Genomic DNA, 9,818 nt, shown 5'->3' with positions numbered 1-9,818 from the left:
TGCAACTTCCACCTCCAGGGTTCAGGTGATTCTCGTGCCTCTGTCTCCTGAGTAGCTGGGACCACAGGCACACGCCACCACGCCTAGCTAATTTTTGTGTTTTCAGTAGAGACGGTGTTTCACCCTGCTGGCCAGGCTGGTCTCCAACTCCTGACCTCAGGTGATCCTCCCCTCTCAGCTTCCCAAAGTGCTGGGATTACAGGCATGAGCCACTCACTGTCCCTGGCCTCCATTTGACTTTTTAATTTATGTACATGTATTACTTGGTAAAATAACTGTTTTAAAAGGATGTAAATTTCATTTCTATAAAATCGATGTTAAAAATGATAGAACAGTGCTCACTTCAGCAGCACATATGCTAGAAGTGGAATGACGCCGATATTAGCACGGCCCCTGAGCAAGGGTGATACGTGAATTCATGAAGTGTTCCATATATCTTTTATGTAAAAAAAAAGTTTTTTTTAACTCAAAATTTTTAAAAATGAGAGAAAAAAATGCCCCCAGTCTGGGCAACATAGTGAGATCCCATCTCTAAAAAATAAAAATTAGGCCGGGCACTGGGGCTCATGCCTGTAATCTCAGCACTTTGGGAGGCCGAGGCGGGTGGATCATGAGGTCAGGAGATCGAGACCATCCTGGCTAACACGGTGAAACCCCACCTCTACTAAAAAAAAAAAAAATACAAAAAATTAGCTGGATGTGGTGGCAGGCACCTGTAGTCCCAGCTACTCAGGAGGCTGAGGCAGGAGAATGGCATGAACCTGGAAGGCGGGGCTTGCAGTGAGACTGTGCCACTGCACTCCAGCCTGGGCGACAGAGCGAGACTCTGTCTCAAAAAAAATAAATAAATAAAAATAAAAATAAATAATTTGCTGGGCATGGTGGTGAGCATCTGTAATCCCAGCTACTCAGGAGGCTACAGCGAGAGGATTGCTTGAGACCAGGAGTTCAAGGCTGCAGTGAGTTGTGATTGAACCACTGCGCTCCAGTCTGGGCCACAGAACTAGACCTTGTCTGTTAAAAAATAAAAATTAAGGCCGGGCGTGGTGGCTCACGCCTGTAATCCCAGCACTTTGGGAGGCCGAGGCAGGTGAATCATCTGAGGTCAGGAGTTCAAGACCAGCCTGTCCAACATGGTGAAACCCCATCTCTACTAAAAATACCAAAAAATTAGCCAGGTTTGGTCATGGGTGCCTGTAATCCCAGCTACTTGGGAGACCGAGGCAGGAGAATCACTTGAACCCGGGAGGCGGAGGTTGCAGTGAGCCTAGGTTGTGCCATTGCACTCCAGCCTGGGTGACAAGAGCAAAACTCCATCTCAAAAAAAAAACCCACAAAAGTTTAAAAAGTTAAAAAATAAAAAATAGCCTCATCCCTATAGCAATTTGTGTGTGTGTGTGTGTGTGTTTGTGTGTGTGTGTGTGTGTGTGTGATGGAGTTTTGCTCTTGTCACCCAGGCTAGAGTGCAATGGCGCGATCTCACCTCACTGCAACCTCTGCCTCCCGGGTTCAAGTGATTCTCCTGCCTCAGCCTCCTGAGTAGCTGGGATTATAGGCATGTGCTACCACGCCCGGCTAATTTTTTTGTATTTTTAGTTAAGACGGGGTTTCACCATGTTGGAGAGGCTGGTCTGGAACTCCTGACCTCAGATGAGCCACTGCCTCGGCCTCCCAAAGTGCTTGGATTACAGGCGTGAGCCACCGCGCCCAGCCTGGCAAGTGCAATTTTAGGAAATACTCCAACCCAGTCCCCTTTCCCCTCTGTGCCTTCTCCTTGGTGTCTCTGGCCCCAAAGAGTGCTTGGATTCACACAATCATTTCACCTTGTGGATCTCCCACCAAGGACCACTGCAGCTCCCCGAGTCTCAGATGCCCACTAACCCCCTCCCCGATCCTCCTGGGCTCATGCCCATTGCAAAGGAGAAAGCTGGCTCTGTGATTTCCCGTGTTCATCAAAAGGTGGAGTGCAGACTACAAGCCAGACCTCCTGGCTTAGGTTTAATGGTGTCTCCAGGATAAAAATGGTGGTTGCTGTCACTGTAGATGATCCAGCAGGTGGCATGGGGGACAGATGAGGGGGGCAACGTTCCTGGAAGGGAAGTCCATCCCTCTAAATTAAGTGCGTTAATTTTCCCGAATAAAGACACGCCTGTCATGAAATCCACTGCCTGGAAAAGATACTTGATACAGCAACTGTGATGGCCCCTGGCTGAAAATACTCCGTTTCCCCTTAGTCACCCTCCTCAGGTCAGGGTAAGCCTGCTGGCTAAAGCAACAGAAAGAAGCAAACAGATCTGTGGAATGAAATTCCTTGGCTAACAGGAAAACTGCAGCGAGAGGAGTAGGCGGCAGGGGACAAAGTTCTGAGCAGAACTTCGGGTTTTTCTCTTGCCCTTGGTGCGGTGGGGGTGGGGGACATGAATCTGGGATGTGGAGAATCAGTCCTGAGTAGGGGGTGGGCCTGATAGAGCAGATGAGAAACTCAGCCCTGGAGGCAACGTTATTGTCATCATTGTTAACCCTTTGCAGACCAGAAACCGCCAGGACAGCCAACTAACCCTGATTATTATTATATTCATAATAACGCTTGTCTTTTGTCGAAGCCCTTGTTCGAGTGCTGTAAGTGGCCTGGAAGGTGATGTTCCCCAAATTTGCCAACGTGCAAAGCAATGGTAACCATGATGGTTGGAGTGGTTTTCACAGGCAGGCAAAACAACCCTGCCATGGTCAGGTGAACAGAAGCCCCTGAGGCCTGGGATGGCAGAGGGGACAGACATGAACAGAATCTGTCTCTGCCCCGAGGCTGCTCACGTCAGACCCACAGCCCCGAGTGGCCGAGGCGCCTGCATTTTCCTCAGCAGCAGGAGCCGTGGTTTGCGCTGTGGCTCTGCCACGTGCCGCGTGGTTAATCCAGTTCGCTCGACTGTGCCAGCGTGGAATCTGAGTGTCTTATTAATTGAAAGGTGCTGCCCTGTCGAACATTCTGTGGGTTCCGAAGCGAGTGGAACGGGAGGCATGGTCGGCTTCTTCCTCGTTGGCCTCATTTTTTGACAAACAACAGCAGGTTCCCTGCGGGGTCTCTGGCCCAGCTTCTCAGCACGTCTCTGTTCTAACTGAATTTGATTTTCTTTTTTTTTTCAGTCTCGTGCTAGTGACGGAGGGGAATGAGACTGTGATCTCCCTCATGACACTAATTAATATCCTTCATCCAAGGTGGTGACACTGTACTTTGGGGCTGAAATCTGAAACTTAACCAATGGCAGTTCTAGTCCAGCCTGGAGAGGCTAAGTGACAGCTTGTTACCTTCAGCTTCATTTATTAACATCAGCTGAATAAACAAATCCCGGTGGGAGCAGAGCCCTGCTGCCCAGGAACCCCTCCCACTGGTTCTCAAAACTCTCCAGTGATTGGAATTGAAGCCATCTTGAGTAAGAAGGTCCCACTGGAAAGAAATTGAATGGCACCTGATTAATTCTGAAAGCACGCACTTAACCTTCAGGAGCTTGGGCTGAACCACTCATTCTTTCATTCCATTCCTCCTGTATTTACTTGGCACCAAACAACCTGTTGACTCAGCAGTACAAGCCATGCATTAAGAAATACTGATGGAGGCTGGGCGCGGTGGCTCACGCCTGTAATCCCAGCACTTTGGGAGGCCGAGGCGGGCGGATCACGAGGTCAGGAGATCAAGAGCATCCTGGCTAACACGGTGAAACCCCGTCTGTACTAAAAATACAAAAAAGTTAGCTGGGCGTGGTGGCGGGTACCTGTAGTCCCAGCTACTCGGGAGGCTGAGGCAGGAGAATGGTGTGAACCCGGGAGGCGGAGCTTGCCGATCTCAGTGAGCCGAGATGGCGCCACTGCACTCCAGCCTGGATGACAGAGTGAGACTCTGTCTCAAAAAAAAAAAAAAAAAAAAATACTGCTGGAGCGCCTGCTAGATCCAGTAGGGAAGCAGGCGCATGCTCTGCCCTCAGGGAGCTTATAGTCTAGTGATAAAACAGGAGCTGTGAGTGACAGGATGAAGTTCATGGTGCCCCGGGAACAGAGATGATGGAGGGGTGTTGATGAAGCCTCCCCAAGGAAGTGGTGTTTAGACGATGAGACAATGTAGCCGACCTAAGAAACCAGGTCTGCTCATTTCTGCTGCCAGCGTAATTTCACGAAGCCCCTTGTTCTGTGACCACATACAGCTCTTCGAAAAGATGCTATGAAGGCAAAAGAGGACAGAGCACATGGCCAGGGGAGGTGGTCCCCAATGCTCCTCTAAGAAACTGCTTATCCCAAGGACCACAGGAATCCAGTCACTGGAGGTGGTGACATGATCAGATGTGCATTTTAAGATCATTCTAGTTCCAATATGGACAATGGATTAGAGAAGGACAAGAGTGAGGCCTGGAAACCAGTTTCAGGAGGTAGTTGTTCTAATCCAAGTGAGAAGTGACATGAACTAGATTAGGTTACAAGCAGAGTGGGTGGAGAGAGCCGGGATGGAGAGATACAGAAATCTTTTATTCATTTATTTTTTTGAGACAGGGTCTCACTCTGTTGCCCAGGCTGGAGCGCGATGGGCGATTACAGCTCACTGCAGCCTTGCCCTCCTGGGCTGAAGCAATCCTTCTGTCTCAGCATCCAGAGTAGCTAGGACTACAGGTGCGCACCACTATGCTTGGCTAATTTTTAAACTTTTTGTAGAGATGGGGTCTCACTGTGTTGCCCAGGCTGGTCTTGAACTCCTGGACTCAAGCAATCCTCCCAGCTTGGCCTCCCAAATTGCTGAAATTACAGATGTGAGTCACTGTGCCCAGCCCAGAAATCTTTCTAATATATAAAAAGTTCTTGGCTGGGTGTGGTGGCTCACGCCTACAATCCCAACACTTTGGGAGGCTGAGGCAGGCGGATCACTTGAGGTCAGGAGTTTGAGACCAGCTTGGCCAACACGGTAAAACCCTGTCTCTACAGAAAATATAAAAATTAGCTGGGCGTGGTGGTGCACACCTGTAGTCCCAGCTACTCGGGAGGCTGAGGCAGGAGAGCCGCTTGAACCCAGGAGGCAGAGGCTGTTGAGAGCCGAGATCATGCCGTTGCACTCCAGCCTGGGCAATGGGAATGAGACTCTGACACACACATGCACGTGCACACACACACACACGTTCTTAAAAATCAAGTGAAAAAGCCAGACACAGTGGCTCACGCCTGTAATCCCAGCACTTTGGGAGGCCAAGGCGGGTGGATCACCTGAGGTCGGGAGTTCAAGACCAGCCTGGCCAACATGGAGAAGCCCCGTCTCTACTAAAAATACAAAATTAGCCGGGTGTGGTGGTGCGTGCCTGTAATCCCAGCTACTCGGGAGGCTGAGGCAGGAGAATTGCTTGAACCTGGGAGGTGGAGGTTGCAGTGATCTGAGATTGCGCCATTGCACTCCAGCCTGGGTGACAAGAGTGAAACTTTGTCTCAAAAAAAAAAAAAAAAAAAATCAAGTGAAAAAATAGAAAAATGAATAAAGACAGAAGAGTTCACAGAACAAGATATACAAGTCTCCCGTAAACATGAAAATATGCTCATCTTCACTCATAAGAGAAATACAAATTGAAACTACACTGAAACCATCTGTCTCCTAAAAATTCAAAAACCTGACAGCACTCGCTGTTGGGGAAAAGCAAGCATTCTCATGTGTCTGGTGAGACGGCAAAACAGAAGAGATTTGGGCAATGTCTAACAAAATATGTATTTACCCTTGAACCCAGCAATCTCAATCCTGGGAACTAGCCCTGAAGATCCACCCTCACAAATGCAAAACAGCATACACCCAAGGCTGCTCACTGCAGTCCTGTTTGTAATAGCTAAATGCTGGAAAAAAACCCAAGATATTCCCTGCCTAGGAGACGGGCTGAACAAATGATCAGCTAGCACAGTGGAGGACTATACAGGCATTTTTTTTTTTTTTGAGATGGAGTCTTGCTCTGTTGCCCAGGCTGGAGTGCAGTGGTGCTATCTTGGCTCACTGCAATCTCCGCCTCCCGGGTTCAAGCGATTCTCCTGTCTCAGCCTCCCGAGTAGCTGGGATTACAGGCGCACACTGCCACACCCAGCTAATTTTTTGTATTTTAGTAGAGACGGGGTTTCACTGTGTTACCCAGCGTGGTCTCAAACTCCTGAGCTCAGGCAATCCACCCACCTTGGCCTCCCAAAGTGCTAGGATTACAAGCATCATGAGCCACCGTGCCTGGCCTATGCAGGAATTTTTTAAAGATGAGGAGGATCAGCCGGGTGCAGTGGCTCACACCTGTAATCCCAGCACTTTGGGAGGCCAAGGCAGGCGGATCATCTGAGGTCAGGAGTTCGAGACCAGCCTGGCCAACATGGTGAAACCCCGTCTCTATCAAAAATACAAAAATTAGCCAGGCGTGGTGGCGGGTGTCTGTGGTCCCAGCTACTTGGGAGGCTGAGGCAGGAGAATCGCTTGAACCTAAGAGGTGGAGGTTGCAGTGAGCTCAGATTGCACCACTGCACTCCAGAGCAAGACTCCATCTCAAAAAAAAAAAAAGAATAAAAAAGAAAAAAAGGACGAGAAGGAGCTCTGTGAGATGATAGGTATATACCTACTTATTGTTGTGGAAGGAAGGTGAAAAGGAGGAAAGGAGAAGACAGGCAAGGAGGAGAAAACAGAGACTAAGGGTGGGAACAGATGGAGGAATGGGAATGGGAATATACCTATTTGTATAGTTTTGACTTGATCTAGGTAAAGAATTTACATAGTCAAAAAAAGAAAATAAAAATGATGGGAACAAACCTTCAATTGAATACAAACAGAATCAAGTCAACCTCATGCATATCAAATTCATAACCTGGTTTCCAAGAGAAAATTAATAATTCAAGTAACTTTTATTTCTTTTTCTTTTTTTGAAACAGGGTCTTACTCTGTCACTTCACGTGCTGGAGGGCAGTGGCGCCATCTTGGCTCACTGCAACCTCCACCTCCCAGGTCCTGGTTCAAGCAATTCTCCTGCCTCAGCCTCCCTAGTAGCTGGGATTACAGGCACGCACCACCATGCCTGGCTAATTTTTGTATTTTTAGTAGAGATGGGGTTTTGCCATGTTGGCCAGGCTGGTCTTGAACTCCTGGCCTCAAGTGATCCGCCTGCCTCGGCCTCCCAGAGTGCTGGGATTACAGGCGTGAGCCACCGCGCCTGGCCTCAAGTAACTTTTGAATCCACTACCCTGTGCACCCTTAGGGAATATACCCAAAGGTGGGGAAAGGGGCTGAAGAGAAATCCCAAACCTTACTTGGTGAGTTTGTTGTTGGCAGTGACATCAGTTTAAGAATTCGGAAACTATTGTTTCAGAATTTGGATATTGCAGTACAGAAGAAATTTATAAGTGTATTGAAATTGTTGGGAATCAGGATGGTTTGAGAAAAGGAAAAATATGGACTAAAGTACAGATGAGGCCTGTGGTGCTGAATTTAAGCTGGAGGTTTCAATACACTTGGAGGCTCCTCTAAAACATCTTAGCTCTCTTCACTGAAAGGGCCTAGAAGCAAGACACCCAGGAAAACGAGCGCACACCAAGTTCCTGGACCTTCACTGGGAAATAAAAATTCTCCACCACAAGAGACCAGGATTTGAATAAACGACTGATTCCACAGCTGGGGCAAGGAAAGTAAAAGGTCAGTCTGGAGCACCTTGTGTCAGAAAGCAAGAACGTGCTCAAAGTCCGGGTGCGGTGGCTCACGCCTGTAATCCCAGCACTTTGGGAGGCCGAGGCGGGCAGATAACCTGAGGTCAGGAGTTCAAGACCAGCCTGGCCAACATGGTGAAACCCCGTCTCTACTAAAAATATAAAAATTAGCCAGGCATGGTGGCTTATGCCTGTAGTTCCAGCTACCCAGGAGGCTGAGGCACGAGAATCGCTTGAACCTGGGAGGTGGAGGTTGTAGTGAGCTGAGATCAAGCCACTGCACTCCAGCCTGGGCAACAGAGTGAGACTCTGTCTCAAAAAAATAAAATAAAATAAAATGCTCAAAGAACCATGGGAATATGGCAAAAAGACACAAGAGCTGTCTTCTTGCTCTGAACAGTTTGAGCATCAGAAAAAATTATAACAGTAAGCGATTACAACACATTGAATTAAAAAAAAAAAAGAATCCATGGGCCTCAGGAATACTCAAACACTGAGTTAGAGGGAGAGAAAGACTTTCTTTACAGAAGAATTCCAGCCAGTAAACATCAAAGAAATACAATTTTTTGAGACAGAGTTTCACTCGTTGCCCAGGCTGGAGTGCAATGGCTCAATCTCGGCTCACCGCAACCTCAACCAAATTGAGGTAAAACACTCAATTTGGACATCCACAGACTCCCCAAAGTCCTGGGCTATGAACCCTAATGTAGAAGAAGGAGCATAGCGCTTAGGTCATAGCACATAGGAGCAACAAGCTGAGGAGAGGAGGCTCTAATGAACAGAGGAGGGAAAGCAACAGCCAGAGAGGCGGGCAGCACAAACGCCACTCAGTCTGCAAACCAGGTAAGGACGCTTGCTACTGGGAGTGATTAAAACTCAGATCCCCGGCCGGGCGCAGTGGCTCATGCCTGTAATCCCAGCACTTTGGGATGCCAAGGCGGGCGGATCACTTGAGGTCAGGAGTTCGAGACCAGCCTGACCAACATGGTGAAACCCCGTCTGTACTAAAAATACAAAAATTAGCCTGGCGTGGTGGCAGGCACCTGTACTCCCAGCTACTCAGGAGGCTGAGGCACGAGAATCACTTGAACCCGGGAGGTGGAGGTTGCAGTGAGCCAAGATTGTGCCACTGCACTCCAGCCTGGGCGACAGAGTGAGACTCTGTCTCAAAAAAAAACAAAAACAAAAACAAACAAAAAATTAGATCCCTAAAGATCAATTTTATATCCACCTACGTGACAGTAAGAAAGCTGGATCAACTTCAGGAATGAAGGTGGACAGTCAAGACCTACGGTAACACCGTCTGGCGTCTCTCTGGTGCCACCACCCACATCACCTGCCTCTGGTTCAGGGCCCCTTCCCAGCTTGTCATCCCACCTGCCTGGACCTTGTCCCTCCAGTGAAGGCTGCCTAGATGCCTTGGAGGGCGCAGCCTTCTTAGCTTCATTCTTCCGGAGTGCTTTTCCTTATTTGGTGTTTTCTAGGGAGTAGGCAGGTCAGGTCTTAGGGATCTTCCTTCCTTCTTTCTTTCTTTCTTTTCTTTCTTTCTTTCCTTCTTTCTTTTTTTGACAGGGTCTCACTCTGTCTCCAGGCAGTGGCACAACCATCGCTCACTGATGCCTTGACCTCCCGGGCTCAAGCCATCCTCCCGCCTTGGCCTTCCAAGTAACGGGGACTACAAGCATGTGTCACTACACCTGGCTAATTTTAAAACTTTCTGTAGAGACAGAGTCTCACTCTGTTGCCCAGGCTGGTCTCAAACTCCAGAGCTCAAATATTTGTCCTGTCTCGGCCTCCCAAAGTGCTGGGACTGCAGGCATGAGCCACCACGCCCAGCCTAGGAATTTTTAAGGTGCTCTTTCAAAAGACTATGAGGGCTGTTTGGTGTCAAAGCAGTCCAAGCACCAAGAGATAAGAGATCAAAAGCTCTAAAAGCAAACCCAATCCAATCTTTAAAAGTGAGAGAGATAAGATGGCTCAGAAATAATCATACTGGGTCCATTTATCAGGTGGTTGGGAGAGCACAGCTAACGGAGGGAGAAAAAATAAATCAAGTGGGCCATATCCACAGGCGTAATCAACTCATCAGAATGAGTTGGTCACCTGTCACCAGCTGGAGAAACCCAAGCCAGAGTTGG

General features: G+C 48.5%; 1 non-coding gene across 1 annotated transcript; it reads left to right on the top strand.

The window, feature by feature from the left end:
• Positions 1 to 334: 334 nt before the first annotated feature.
• Positions 335 to 438, top strand: LOC112129756 (U6 spliceosomal RNA). Its single transcript, XR_002912112.1, has one exon. It is a non-coding gene; the product is annotated as a U6 spliceosomal RNA (small nuclear RNA).
• The last annotated feature ends 9,380 nt before the right edge of the window (positions 439 to 9,818 follow it).

Source organism: Pongo abelii, chromosome 19 (genome assembly GCF_028885655.2).
Source record: "Pongo abelii isolate AG06213 chromosome 19, NHGRI_mPonAbe1-v2.0_pri, whole genome shotgun sequence".
Lineage (NCBI taxonomy): Eukaryota > Metazoa > Chordata > Mammalia > Primates > Hominidae > Pongo > Pongo abelii.
The sequence above is the reverse complement of the archived record's forward strand: the minus strand, read 5'-3'. Positions and strand labels throughout refer to the sequence as shown.